This window comes from Equus przewalskii, chromosome 4 (assembly GCF_037783145.1).
Source record: "Equus przewalskii isolate Varuska chromosome 4, EquPr2, whole genome shotgun sequence".
Lineage (NCBI taxonomy): Eukaryota > Metazoa > Chordata > Mammalia > Perissodactyla > Equidae > Equus > Equus przewalskii.
This window is the reverse complement of record NC_091834.1, coordinates 99,699,448-99,715,683: the sequence shown is the minus strand read 5'-3', so window position 1 is coordinate 99,715,683 and position 16,236 is coordinate 99,699,448. Positions and strand designations below refer to the sequence as shown.

At 37.5% G+C, this 16,236-nt stretch overlaps 1 protein-coding gene across 1 annotated transcript in view; it reads right to left on the bottom strand.

The window, feature by feature from the left end:
• The window catches only part of CNTNAP2 (contactin associated protein 2), a 1,871,069-nt gene that overhangs the window by 638,948 nt on the left and 1,215,885 nt on the right, over nucleotides 1-16,236 (bottom strand). The window lies entirely within an intron of this gene.

The following is a 16,236-nucleotide window of genomic DNA, read 5'->3' as shown; positions in this document are numbered from 1 at the left end:
TAAGAGTTGGTTTTAATTCACTGTACAAGCAAATGTTAAACGGAAATAAACAGATCATTTAAAATATGAAGTTTTGGTGGCCAAACATTCACTTATGGCTTCAAAAGCCAGTTATTCTCTCCATGAAGTAATCAACCTACCCCCTTATAATGCAGAGTGGTACTCTTGATTTAATTGCTAGTTGCTGCATCCTTTTTGTAGCCCCTACAAGTAAATAAGCTTTAAAATAAGGCAATGAACCACTAAAAATGTCTCGATCATGAATAAGTGATGAGGCCCCCGTCTACAGACCAGCTGCTTGCCAGCACTTGTCATGAGGTTCTGTGAATTATTGATGCCATACCATGGCTCCCATAAATGTCAGTTTCCTGAAGAGGCTCAGAAGGTCTCCCTTCCAGCACCAGGCTGGCGCAGCTGTCCCTCTGTTATAGCCTGGTGCTGTGATGTGAGGAAAAGAACATAATCGCACATCCGATTAAGCTTGGTTCTAATTATTGTGTCAGTACACAGAAGAAAGTACTTTACATATTGATGATTTTCTTGGGTAGTCAAGAATTAAAACTGAGGGCAATATTTCCTTTTATACATTTAAATATTCCAGTCTTTAGAGTACTATAGCTGGAAGCGGTGAGGAACAGGCACTTCTGTTGATAGATTCCAGCACGTCTGTTCACGTTGTAACTTCTTGCTTGGGAATTGTCTCCTCATAAAGGGCCCTTTGAGATGTTTGTTCTAGATTCTGCCAGCCATCTGGTTATAGCTGATTGTCCTGGGAAGAGGATCCTGACCCAAGCTGGGTCAAGCTGATTGTTTTCCCTCGAAATTTGGAATTGGGTTTTGGGAACAACCTCAAATTTCTGCTGAGTACTTAGATTTCTACATCCTAATCCTGGGTCTGGCTGTGGCTCTAGTCCTTTGTAAATACCCTGCAGTCCTTATAAAGCATCCCCCTTTTCCTTTAGATAGTGTGATTGGCTAAGGAAGATCTAAACATATCTAGTGCCTCTTTCTTTTTATTTCCTTTTTCTCTTTCAAATAAGAAAGTCTGAGGCTCTACAAATTAATCCCACAGTTCATAAAACAGCCTCATGTTTTGATTCAGAAATAGCTCTGAGTAACTCATTATTTTCCACGTTAGTATTATGGTACATTTATGGTTGGATGTGATCTTAAATTTATCTAGTTTAACTGTCTAATTTTATAAAGAGGAAAATAGAGACCCAGGGAGGCTAATTGATTTGTCCATATTCTCAGTTATTCAGAAAGCAGAGAAATATGGTGCAAGAGTTCTCACTCCTGATATATATATATATATTTTCAAATAATGCCATTTTCTCCTCTAATTCTGCTATAAAAAGGAAGGAACACAAAAAAGAAGTGTAAAATAATTATAAATGAAGGCTATAGTGTTCAAATATATTGAGTTCTCTATCATTGGGTCCCAAGTGAAATACCACTATGAGTCTTATTTGTCTGTAAAAGGACGTTGTCAGGAGAGAAGTGGACAGTGAAGAATGGACTGGCAGGATTTTGCCAAGTATTGATAAATCTTTGCTGTTGCTTTTAAATGAATGATTCTTCAACAGAACACTTCCAACTCTGTAAGTCTGGCTTTCAGTAGCAGTCTATGTTAGAGCTGAGTTTAGGTAACTTTTAGGGTTACATAAAGTCCAAACTATATCAAGTTAAAAAAGGAAGCAAAGAGATTCAAAATACACTATGTTGTAGACATACAGAGCCAAGCGGAAACCAGGACTGAGGATTCTCTTGCCTCCATCAGTTGCCTGTGGTATCCAGCTAATGAGGTTTGCGTGAAGGAAGGCTCACCGACTTTCTGCTGGTGAAAGCACAGGTGCAAAATTTCTCTTGATATAAATAAATGAAATCGTCACTAGTCATGTGAGCTCTGGACCTGAGTCTTGTCCCAACATCACTTGTGAATTGAGGAGATTCTCTGAATGTTTTAAACATTGTGCTGAGTCTCAAGTGTTGACCCTTCATGCTATAAATCAAATAGAAAGTGAGTATTTGATGGCAAGGCAGCAGACACAGGACACTTGGGTGATCCCAAGGAAATCAACAGGCCAGCTTCCAGTCTCTCTCACCTCTTTGCTCACTGCTTTCCTTGGGATCCCTTTGGTGCCTTATGTTGCCAGTGCCTACTCTAATCACCAAAGAAAGTACCAATTAAGCCACTTTGCACTGAGTGTCACTGGATTTTAAAAGACAGTGCCTGGAAAGGGTAACGATTAACACAACAGCTTGGATTTCTATGGGTGTAATTTTAGACTCTGTTGCCTGGATGAGGAAGTGTATTTCTACCACTTGGGCCAAGGGAGCCTATAGGATACCTTTGTGCGATTTAGAAAAAGGTGGTCTTTTCTCCATGAATGCAGATACGAGCCAGAGCATGCGGCTTGTGAGTGGAGCATGAACTGATTTCAGCCCCGACTCACTCGTCTGGCTGCCCTTGTGCAGGGAGGAACCTGCATAACTGCATCACCAGCCCGACAGCCACACATATGGACAGGTTATGCTGCGATGGGCATTCTTGGTACCATCTCCCTCCTTTTCTTTCTTTCTCTCTATGTAATCTTTTAGAGGAGTAGAAGACAAGAAGAATTTCATAGAAAATAATTAAAAATAAACTGGTCAATTATTTCAAACCTTAACTAATTAAGGGCAGGAGATTGTAAGCATGCATAGTTTGGCCTCAAATCATCTCTACTCATTACTTACACCTAGCAGTAATGCCAGGATTTTATATTTATATGCTTATAATATATAAACATATTTAATATTATATCCATAAATTATATACTTATATTTCATATATTAAATATATTTTATTTACATATATTTATATATAACTTTGATGGGTGATTTTATATATATGCAAAATTTTACATAATTATATATAAAATTATACATTCTATATAGTTATATAATATAAAAATATATAATTTTAATATATAATACAATGTATTATATATTATACATTATACATAATATATACAATAGAATATATTATAGATGTAAAATCACTCACCAACTTATTTTATTCCTAACTCATAGTAATAATATTTATTTTCTATGTTGCTTTAAATAAAACAGCATATAAAATATTTCAACATATAAAGGTACACATTTAAAATAATATAAGTTAATTAACATTTTTAATTAAAAACCAATCCATCTAAGTCTGTAAACAGATCTGCTCCTGGTTTGGAACTGACAGTTGGGGATACGACATTAAGCCAAACACAGGAATGGGATTTATGGGAACTACTTTTGACTTTATGCAACTGTTTCTGTCCAATGGGACAGTGCAGGCAGAAGGCCATGGACAGCACAGCAATTCAAAGACACTGCTGGGGACTAGCAGACCCACGAGGCCCCAGAAAGGGTCACTGAGATTCTCAGTGAGGATCTCGCCGATCAATATCTCCCCTGCTGCGGCCCTGGAGAACACTACATGCCATCAATTCGGCCTTGTTCCCCGAGCCTGTGAGCTGGGGATGGGCCTCAGAGGGGTTTTGTGAGGCTTCCCCATGGAGGCCCCCCCCACCCCCGAGCAGCTTGTGCGAGCATAAAGATGCGTGTCTGCAGCAGCCTCTTCAAAGCCGAGTCGTTTCTTCCCCAGGAGCATCTGCCAGAGCAGAGGAAAAGGGAAGCCCTGAATTTTGCACATAAATAAATAGTCGCGGTGCCGCCAACCTACTCGTCTAGGAAATTCCACTTACTGATTTAAACACAACATTTTCATTCCCCTATCTCATTTACAAAAATTTATATTTCTCTACTCGTTTTTTTCACATGTAAACCCTGTAACGGACTTGACTGCATGGTAATGGAATAGCTCTTTATCACACCTCATGAATACAGGACTTTAATTTTTCCATTTGCTATTGGACAAAATTTGAAAATATCACAAATTTACTCCTTACATCTTTTGGAATAAGAGGGATGACCTCCTACCACTTTCCTTCATAGGAGAGTAAATAAATGAAGATTTGTCTATCTCAAAAATGATGTTGGTTCCAGCTCACAGACATTTCTAAAATGACCAGTTTGTGTATATAGATGGGATATTACTTAAGAATACACATTATCATATTTCATAATTTAGGAGGTCATGGATTATAGGATACACTACTATTTTATGCACCACTAAGAAAGAAAAAATAAAACATCTTAAAAGAACTCTTTTACCTTTATTTAATTATGTCACTTTGAGGCATACTTGAAAAGGAAAACATAAGTGAAAGGAATTGGTTAAGGCATTCCTCACATTTCTTCACATTCATGGTCCAACTCTCCTGAAACACTTTGCAACAGAAATCATTGATGTCCTAACAGAACGGTCCTCTCAGCCTATAAAAGCATTGGTGACAGAGAAGTTCTTAAAAAGAAGGCTCCTCTATCATCGCCAGAATTTTCTTCTAAGCCTCTGAGACCTAATCTGCAAGTTTTGATGCTAGTGCCACATGCACACAGGCAAAGACAACTACATCACAGTCGCAGCTTGGTCAATAGAGATGGCAAGATGCTATGGACAGTAAGATGCATTCTGATTTCAGGGAAGTTAAAATTGTGAATGGTAGGCTGGTGGTTAAGATTCGGCGCTCTCACTGCCACAGCCCAGGTTTATTTCCTGATCAAGGAACCAGACCACCTGTCTGTTGGTTGTCATACTGGGGTGGCTGTGTGTTGTTGTGATGCTGAAAGCTACGCCACTGGTATTTCAAATACCAGCAGGGTCACCCATGGTGGACAGGTTTCAAGTTTCAACTGAGCTTCCAGACTAAGATAGACTAGGAAGAAGGACCTGGCCACCCACTTCTGAAAGAATTGGCCATGAAAACCCTGTGAATAGGAATGGAGCATTGTCTAACACAGTGCTGGATGGTGAGAGGATGGCACAAAAAGATGGAGCAGGATCCGCTCTGCTGTCCATGGGATTGCTAGGAGTCAGAACCAACTCAAGGGCACTAACAAAAAATTGTGGGAAAAAAATGTTCATCTGAAAATCAGAGGCTCACCCATGGCCAAGTGGTTAAGTTCATGTGCTCTGCTTCAGCAGCCCAGGGTTCGCCGGTTTGGATCCTGGGTGCAGACCCACATACCTCTCGTCAAGCTGTGCTGTCGTGGCATCCTACATAGAACTAGAATGATTTAGAACTGGGACATACAACTATGTGTTGGGGCCTTGGGGAGAAAAAAAAAAGAAGATTGGCAACAGATGTTAGCTCAGGGCCACACTTCCTCATCAAAAAGCATACTTAAAGAAAAAAAGAAAATCAGTGAACTATTGTTTTCCCTGAGACTTTGACAATAAATATAATTGTCCATAATTTAAGAACGTTGTCTTACAGGGCATCTCCCCTTGGAAAACATGTTGTGAGTACTTTGGGGCTTCATTGAAGAGGACCCTAAAAATATGGATAAGGAATAAAATTTCTCTCAATGAGTTAAAATTTAAAATTGACATATGGATCAGAGTGGAAAAATGTAAACTAACCTTAAGAAGTCAGTTGACGTGCAGGTCTGGAGGAACTAACGTTAACCTGTTTCACGTCATTTATGTGTAGAGAAAAAAATTATCGGAATGGTATTTGTTCAACCTTGGAAACTTGGGAAAAAGGAAGAGCTGTAGAAGCAGAAGTTGGTGACTGTCAAAAAACTATGCAATGGAAAGAGAAGTTGAGTGAACAGACTTAAGTAGTAAACTAATGCAACCAACAGGCTCAGCCTGCTGTCATCAATTCATGTGATCTATGTAATTTCTTTTGTACTGATTCCAAGCCCCCGATTATCTGAGAATGTAGGCTTGCCAATAGGGAGAAGATGCAATAGATTTTGAGTATCGGAGTTTCTGGATAATTATTTCTCATTACAAATTAAATCAATTGACTTTTTAACTTTATATCCCTGTCTACTGAGTTTTAGTTAATGAGTCATCCTCCTAGGCTTCGCCACCTCTTATCCTTCAACAGTGAAGGTCTCTAGATAATAGTAATGTCACCAATGCAATAAATATCTTCTTATGAGACTTTCTGGGGATCTGCTTGTTCGATTTCCCAGGAACACACAAATGCAGTTTTCTGCCTGCATATCACATTTTTGAAAAATATAGGATATAGCAATAGTGATTGAGTAGGCTACGAGGATTAGAGTCAGCAGTTTAAATGGACTTGAAAATTGTCTTGCATGGAGAAATCCAGATTAATATTAGTTTCAGCTAAGTTACTTTTACATGTGTGGCAGAGTTAGGGTAGGATAAGGGTGGCTCAGAAAGAATGGGACCAGACCAACTGATATGCTATAAGGAAAAATATGAAAAGAAGCTGGCACAATTGATAAGGCAAGTTAGAAATGAGGAGAAATATAAGCAATTTTGTTTTTTTTCTGTTGTGATAATTATCATATATAAATCACTGTTCTCGCGGAGGCTTCCTTACTCTGAAATCCCCGGAGGGGAGGATTTATTTACTATGATGTACCGAGTCCTTTGTAGAAACTAGAGGTTTAATCACACTTGTTTTGTACTTTCCAAAGTACTATAATTTCATATCTACATGTCAGTGAATAGAAAACATTTTCATATGTATCATTTAATTCAATACTTCTAAACAACACTGTGGGTTCGATTTGAAATGCCCAGAGTTTGGGGCCCCAGCCAACCTCTAATCTCTCTTATAACTTCTTGCTGAGCCTATGCGGCATGAAAATGGCATACTTTGTCAGATTCAGATTTGCTGAAATAGAGATTACATTTTAGTAAAGTGAACCCATACAACATGATCGATAACCAACTTAATGTAATCTCTCAATGTCACCTGCAATAAGAACATGCAATCTGCAAGTGCCAGTGTGGACCTGCTCGGGATGAAGAATTGTGGCTACGAAGCTGATTCACGACGCCACCGCTCTCATTATTATAGGGGCTGTCAATTATACACACTCACTTGTTTGGAACTTGAGGCTATTATAAAAACTCTGTGAAAGTACCAAGTCTATTAGCAAAGAATTTCAATAAACTTCTAAGTTTTTAACAAGCTATTAAATTATTTATATCTTCCTTTTTCTCCTAAAATCTCTTAGATCATCTTTAACACCACAAGGAGAAAAAAATATGTATTTTTGCACCGTATTCTATAACTCATTTATTTATATGTTTAAATAGCAGTGTTTCATTATTGCATTTGCTGTAATCAATCAGGAATACTTATTTAATGCGCTCCTACGATGTGTAAGTTCTCTGTTTTGTATATAACGTATACGGTCGTAGCACTCGTACCGCTAGAAGTATTTTTGCTGCGGTTGTTCCATTCCAGACAGCTACGCTGAGCCTGTGCTCATGCTGCTGAGTTGGTGTGAAGTTGGAGCTCATGATTCTTCACCAGGCTTAGATGGGATAAGGGACATTCACCTGAGGACATGTCACAGTGGCTTTGCCAGGGGAGTCCTACATACTAACTCTGAGCTGTTGAACTTGCCTTTATGGGCTTTTCTCTAGGTTGACCAGGGGCCCCACGTTGGCCTTAATCCCGGGAGGGAAAACAACACCGCTAAGCTCATTTTGTCATGCTACAAGCTTTATTTCACTGATTCTGCCATTGTGCAAAGCAATGTGGAGTGTTTAGACTGAGATTGCCTCCATAGCACGGGTCACAGGTATATCAACGATCATGAATCTTCCTCCTAGGGAGGTAGTTTTAAGTTTTGACAATAGCTAAAAGTCATTCAGACCTAAATCTGGTGAATAATATTTCTACTTCTGTCTTTTGAGCTAGACTGAAGGCCTATTAAAGATCTGAATTGCATCTTATACATTTATGCAGTGTCTTATACCTCTAGCATGGCACCAGGAACCACGTGGGTGCTATAATGAAGTGACAAAGATGGTGGCCTCCAAAGTCACAAAAACCTGGTTTCTACTCTCCCATTTGATAATTTTTGAATTTAGGCCAGGTATCTACCTATGCTTTCACTGCCTCACACACAAAAGGGGATAATAATACGACCTACCTCATGTGAGCTTGTGCACATAAAGCACAATTCCCAGCGCACAGTGTTTGCTAAATATTAGCATGTTATTATTATTGTTGTTGTTTATATGCTCAAAATGTGGCTGAGGAGTAACTAAGACATTGGATAAATAAATAATATAAATAACTTAAGCAAAATCATATTGCAAGCTGATTGAAAAAGTGACAGCAATATAGTGTTTTAAGGAAGTGTTCAAAACATTATTATTGGGGTTCCTTCTATAAATATGCCCAATCCAATTTAAATATATATCAGCATTTAAGTTGGGATTATCAAGATGTAAGCCTCAATTTTCTCATCTGTATGAGACATGGGGTGTGACCAGCTGATCAAAATTCTCTTTAGCTCCAAATTCTGTGATAGTATAACAACCATAACCTGGTACACAGCACTGTGGGTTTGGTAAAGGGCAAGGAAGAAGGAGAGACCAGGGAGCACAGGATTGTGTTGAGAACTAGCAGGGTTGGGAGGAGGGGTCTTTTTAGAATGTCTTGGGACAACTCACATTCTTTGAGGGGAAAGATGCAGGATACAGAATTTGCTCATTAAATATTGTCAGAATTATTGTTGGGAGGATAAAAGGAGAATGTCTGAAGGTCAGATGTGGGTAATAAAGGACACTTGGGTCAACACGTGTAAACTGTTAGCAAAATAACAGATCAAGATCCAAGTCAGCCATTTTCTACCAAATTATAATACCTGTGTTTTGAAATAAAGTTCTTGTACTGAAGCCTTCCCTGAATTTAGGTAAGGTATTAGATTTTGCAAAAATGTGAACCATGCTAGTTACAATTCTTGGTCTAAGGCCGTACAAGTTAATAGTTTCACAAAAGGAAAGTGCTAAATTAGGTACAAAGGTTTAGTGAAATCAGAATTTCCCAAAGTACGTGTCCCAGTGACACTTTGAGAAATAGAAGATCATATTAATTATATGTCCACAATAATAATAGTGATGTTTAACAGCACATTAGGAAAAAGAGTCAAATGTATTAAACACAAAATTTTATGGATATTGTGCTTTGGATGAGAATAAGTTTTAAAAAAGTGAGTTGAGGGCCAGCCCTAGTGGCCTAGTGGTTAAGTTCAGCACGCACTGCTTTGGGGGCCTGGGTTCAGTTCTTGGGTGCTGACCTATATCAATCGTCTGTTAGTGGCCATACTGTGGCAGTGACTCACATAAAAAAAGAAAAGAAAGAAAAGAAGAGAAAGATTGGCAATAGATGTTAGCTCAGGATGAATCTTCCTTAGCCAAAAAAAAAAAAAAGTGAGTTGATTTAAAGAAAAATGTTTGTTAAATAATTAAATTGGTGGTCTGTGGGCCTCATGAAACTTGTGAAGATGGTATACAAATCACTTAAGTTTGGGAAATGCAGACCTAGTAATTCTTTATCTATCAGAAATTGGCTATAAATAGCCCATTAATAACTTTTTAAATGTTCATTTCAACAATTCAATGTCTTTGATAGCAACGACTTGGCCACTAATATAATACTATGCTGGATATTTTGAAATAATTTTACACATATTCTTGATACTATGAGCTCCACACAAACAGATGTTATGTCTAATTTAATGTTTGCTGTTGTATCCCTAGTGCCTGGAACATAATATGCACTAATAAATATTAGTTGAGTGAATAAACTAACAATTATATAAACTTAGGTAAACATATTAAAATTCCAAAAACTGTACCCAGGGAAAACATATAACAATAAGCATAGATATTTTATAAGATGGGGAAATGATTACACTGTCTATCTAATATCTGATAGAACACCACCATATTGCACTTACCATTAAAGTTGCTACTAATCCAATCATAGAACCCATCCAATTAAAAGAAAAGACTAACGACCAGAATTAGAAAGAGATTTGCAACCACGTCAGTTAAGGACGTACCAGAGTAACTGGAAAGTCCAAGTGCTGACTTAAAAATTATGGTAAAAAAGATTGATTTGCGAGACTATTTCAGAATTGATTTTTTCTGCCTATTTATCAAAGAGGTTCAGTATTCTTAAATAACTGCAGTGAGAAACAAAGAAACCATAGTTGAATTTGATTTAACGGTCACAAGCTTTGTGAGTTTTCCAAGCTTAGCAAAAGTAAATGGTAGAAGAGTTCCATTTGTGTTGAAAATAATACTTTAATTTTTTGATATAAATGAAGGATTTCCTTTGTAATTTTGTTAAAGGAAAACTGAGATTTGCAGACTTATAAAATTTCCATGATTTTTATATTTTAGGAATAATTTATACACTAAATATTTTTCCACTGTGACAGAGAAAATTAATATCCCCTTTAAAGCAAGATTATCATCATCCAGGAACATCTTTAAAGACTTGAAGTCTGTTGAAACATCATGACACAGGACCCACTGAAAAAGAAAGACTTAACATATTGACTCCTTTGGGACCTTGTTTTCTTCTTTCCTTCGTTATGCTACCATGGAGGGAAGCGCCATTAGAATAAGGCCGTGTCTGTAGAGCTAAAGGCAAACTGAACTGGCACCAAAAATTCATTTTAATGACATTGTAAGAGAGTCAGATGCTCAATGGGGCCATTATAGTCCATCCAAACGTTTTCATAAGCTTCCTGCCCAGGGCTTGAAATGGGAGAAAAAAAATATCACTGGTTTTAAGAGTAAATCCCGCCAAATCCAACTTCTTTCTGATCTCCTCCTTTAAGTTGCTAAAACTATCATCGCCTCTTACTTTCATGACCAACCAAAAATACTTAAATGAGATTGTAATTACTGACAATCAAAACTGTATCATGCAGATAGGCAATGTAATGACAAAAATCCCATCATCTACGGAAGCTTCTGAGCAAAGTGGATTCTTACCCACTCCTAATTATACATAGACTCTAACAATGTATTGTCACAATGGAGGAAATACTCAAATATTATATGGAAGTTGGAGTATTTTTCTTTCAAATAGGAATGGAGATTAGGATTTCAAAATATTAAAAATGAGTATTGTATATGAGGATACTGAATTTTTTTCAAGTAATTTTATCGAGATCATATGGTTTATAACTGAGTAATTTTGGGTATACATTATTATTTATCAATTTCTGAATATACTTCATCGTGCTCACCCCCAGTAGTCTACTTTTTATCCATCACCATACATATGTGCCCCTTTATCCCTTTGGCTCACCCCCCAATCCCCTTCCCCTCTGGTAACCACTGATCTGTTCTCTTTATCCATGTATTTTTTGTCTTCCACATATGAGTGAAATCATGCAGTATTTGTCTTCTAATAAATAAAATCTAGAACTTTCAAAGGGAAGACAGAACTCGAGGTGAGTAGAGATGGTGGAAATATGATGCTAATAGACACCCACTCCATAGACTAGATTGGAGAGGTGGATACTACAAGCATGTAAGTTAGATATATCTTTGCTCAACACCTTGTATTTTGTTAATTAGCATAAGTAAATTTAATTGTCAGTTACATTATGGGGGATGGGGTTTCACTGGTGAAATTACTGATGCTCACTCAAGTTTCCTGGTTAAAATAATTTAGAGAGTCTCCACACTCTTGCATCAAAAGGATGAAGGAATCTAGGGAACACTTTACCTTTTATTTTCATAATGGTGACTGAGGCTGGATTCTTAAATAGTTCTATTTCATCCATTGAATTAGAGGATTCCGGTTGCCTGATTCCAATTATAAAGTAAACACAATCCTGCTTCTAGAATGTTTTCATATTTGCTGCAAGAGAAGCATTCATGCAAGAAGTAGTTGGAATACCTAAAGGGATAGAGAGTTTGGAATTTCGAGTTTACAGAATAAGTTATATAGATAACTGTTGAGCCTATTGCTAATAAACGTTTGTCTTCTAATTGCAGGTGGGGCAGACTTTCACGTCACACTTGTTTTCTTATGTGGTACTGAAATGGGTGGAGAAGTTACCCATATCTACTCACTTATCTCTAACTATTGCTGACTACTGACCTACTAAAAGACCAAAGCGACATAGGTCTGTTCACAGCAGTGCATTTATTAGTGTCAACTATATACTGGGCAGTGCTGGCTTCAGTAGTGAACAAGACGGACATCTTGGATCACAGCCCAGACTGTAGTGAACCGGAATTCAGGACAAGGGGGAGAAAAAATTCAAATAATACTAGTAATGATAATTTATATTAATTACAAGAATGTTTAATTATAAGAATTTCTCAGAATGTTTCAATCTATTAAAAAGGAAAAGTGATAAATTTATGCCCCTAAAAGATATGGAAGCCTCTCATTCAAGTCTATATTCTTTATGTAAATAGCTTAGTGTAAATTGCCTTACAGATGCACCCATAGATGATAAGATGTTTAAACACTCGTTGGCTGTTTGGAAAATATTAAAACTTGATTGTGTCTTGGTTCATGTCTTCAAAATTGTACCATTAATATGCACTTATTGTAAGGAATAAACGGAATACTATAGATGAAAGCATCATTTTACCTCTTATAGAAAATCAATAGTAAACACTTTAAGAATTATGATATCCTTTAAACAAAAAGTGAGACATTAATTATATTAAAAATTTGAAGGTTTCAATAAATTTAAAAGCATGTGTTTTGAAAAACTATTTGGTTCTATGGTATAAAATTAGGGGATTAAAATGAATAAGGGGTTTCCAGGTTAGGATGGTGAATCAACCCTGGCATTTTGCTTTTGCCCTTCTAAAAACTCCATTAAGGCTAAATAGAGTCTATCTTGTATATACACATGATACATTGTGTGTGTGTGTGTGTGTGTGCGTGTGTGTATTCAAACCAGGACATTCTTGAGAGTAGAAGGAGAGCTATTAATAATTACATCAGGGCAAGAGGAGTAAGATGGGACCATACTGGGCACACCGTGACCTGTGGTCACTCTAACCTAGAGTGAAGTTCAAAGTCAATAAGACCCTCTCAATAACAAACACACAGCTAATCATCATTAGGAATCCGAGGAAAGCTGAGCAGCTTAGAGGTCAGAAAAGAAAAACAAAGAAAAATAAACAGAACAAAAGAACTGAGAGAAAACTAAGAGAGAAGGAGAAAAGAAAAATGTTTATTATCCTTGAGATACAAGAAAAGATTTTGCATTCAAGCAGCAGTACTAGAATACTATTAAAAAGGAATTTTCAGGAACAAAAAGAGCTCTTTGACTTAAAACCATGATGAAAGGTCATTCTAGAAAGAGAGAACAGAGAAATCAGAAGAGACAAAATCACAAACAGAACAATAAAAAGAAATTAAAGGAGTTGCAGTGTCAAAATGAGCACCTATCAGGTGGATGAAAACAGACCTACCCTAAGGCACGTCCTCATTAAATTTTGGAGCATTTGGGACAAAATGAATGTTCTTCTAACTTCTAGAGAGAAGGACAGTTCATATTAAAAGCTTAAGAAGCTACTAGAGAATGTGCTACACCCAAATGAAAGAGTAAAACAAGAATGAGGAAGACAGGGGAAAAAGGAAGCATGAGTTCCAGCGTCAGGGGAGCCAAGGAAATTCTTGAATGAATCAACACTGGTGTGGTGAAGGGAGGGTTCACGACGACGTATGCCCAGATAGTGAGAGCAAACAGTCTACATTGGAGCAACGTGAAACATCAGCAAGATGCCCACTATTATTTTACAGTCTTTTGGAAACCGAGAACAGATCATGTCAGAATCCATTCCGCACGTGGCTTGTTTCAACCATGTTCTAATAAAGTTCCTGCTCTCACCTCCATGTCCTGCTGCCCAGGTCAGCTAAAGCACTCATCTCACCTCTGAAAAGCATTCTGACCGTCTTAGTCCTGAAACCTAGAGGTACACCAGGTGAGCTTAGAAGCAGAGGGGACAAATATGATTCTGGTGAAGAGAGAATACAATAGATGTATACAAAAGCAAAAAAGGGATAATAGTAATTATGATGATGATGATATAGCAAGTTCTTTAGTCTTACTTTTTAATGCTGATTTCTTTTGCTCAAAAATACGAGTAGAAATGGATTTGAGATTAATAATCATGCGAAGGGAGGTCAATTCTAATAAAGTCCTCTGCACATAAGTGTAATAGACTTTTGACAGCTTCATCCACAGGTGTATCTTTTTCCAAAGTGATTTTCTCACTCTTCACACATGTGACAAATGCTGTCATGTGGCAGTCGTTTATATAGGGCACTGATGAGCTTCAGGACTTCTAGTTTAAGTCAGTCCCTGGAAATATGACTCCACATTTGCCAGTTCAGGCAACACGTAGTATTGGTGCAGTTTACTATTTCACCTTCTCGGTTGCAGCGATCAGACCAAGCCACCAGATAAGAAGAGAGGGTGGCTGCTATACAAGACTCTCCCAGCAAAATTGCCTGGCACCTTCAGATATGGAAATTGATTCACTCAGAGGGAACGAAAGGTGCCCCGCCAAACTGAAAAACATAGGGTTTGGAGAGACGGAAACCCAGGCACGTTGGCTTTAAGTTTAGCCAGAAGAGAGAGAGGGATTCCTAGTGAATTTGTGTGAGATTATTCCTTCAATTTTTGGTTTTTGATCACAAAGCAATGGGCCAATCTTGACTGGATTTTGCAAGACTTTTAAATATTTTTCCCTCCCGCCTGACAGACAAGCTGATTATTGTGGGCAAGACAAGAGTTTCAGACCCTAAATGTCAGAGGAAAGCAAACAATAGTCCGTAGCCATAGACTATGGGAAACCATGCTCAGCTTTTAAGCAGGGAAGTTGCACAAGAAAGGCAATGCTTTTAAAGCACAAAAAAGGCAGTGTGTTTACAATATTGTTCAGGCAGGTGTGTAAAAATATTTGAAGGTGGACACATTTGCGTCTGAGGTACCATTTTGGAGGCTCAGAAGTGACTGGTGGCCTGTTGTAGACTTACCCTGTCTCTTGGTTTTACCTCGCATCCTTTCCCGGACCCTGTCCCATGGCATGGGCCTTCCTGGACTTCTTATAGTTTCCGACTCCTTTTCTTGATTTAAAGTTCGAAAACCATTTGAGAACTTTGTAGTATTAACCTATCACTATGACTAACACAAAATGAAGAGATTTAAAAGGAAGCCTGGCAGGTAGAAGCCATCTGTGGAATAAGAGAGTGAATCCAAAAGAGAGTCTTGGCCGAGTGGGTAATCAGTTACGGAGAAGAGCCCTCTTTCCCAGCTGTGTTTGATCAGTGAGTTGGTTCCTAGATTTTCAATTGAAGCTGTATGAACAGAATTGAATTCAAAGATTTATACTGATTGTGAGGAACTGAAATAGCTCAGCGCGTGCAGCACAAGTTGCTGAGTGATTACAAAGGTTTATAACAAAGATAGCTTGTGAGAGGTCGACAAAGCGAAGATGTGACTGAAAGAAGACAGAGGGGAGCTATTCAATGTGTAGGTTAACGACAGAGGAGGTAAACTAGGTTAGGAGACAAAGAGGAGAGAAAAAGCCTTTGATGAGAAAAAATAAAAATGAGTGGAAGGAATAAAATGGAAGAAGCCAGTGTTTTGAGGCTTACACTTTAGGCCGTGAACACATAAGAGAAATGGTTCATGCCATACAGGAACATGAAGGGGTTAGAAGCGTAGTCATGGCCAATTTGTGGACGTTAATAAGCCCTAAGAGAGAATAGCAAAACTGTGTCCTCATTTCTAGGTGATTTTCTTGCAAAAAAGCGAAGAAAGAGGCACCATAATCATATTAAATATTATGGATGATACCCAATACAATTCCATTCAATCTTGTTACATTCTCAAACCAGATTTTGTTAGATTCAGTTTAAGATTTTACATTGAAAAAGTAACTAGATATTGACAACAGAATTTAAATTATCTTGGAAGCCTTAAAAAATGATCCTAAAAGAATTTAAATTGTCCTAAAAATCAAACCCTAGGGGATGATTTATCTAGGAACAGGAAATACACAAGTTATCCTATAAAGCTCTCAGAAAATTATATTAGAGAAAATACTTGTAATTGAATTAAGAGCTAAAATTGATAATAATTGCCTAACGGTTTATATACTGATTTCATTTAAAATGTATTCTCTGATTAAAAACCCCAAGGCATTAGTTGGGCAATTAGGAAGTAAATAGTTTATAGCAAAAATGCTGTCCAAGCCATAGATAATGAATTAGAACTGTGTAAGGAAGTTTTGATGATAACGAAAAGACGTGAAGAAGAGATGCTTATTTCACAAATCATATTACAAAT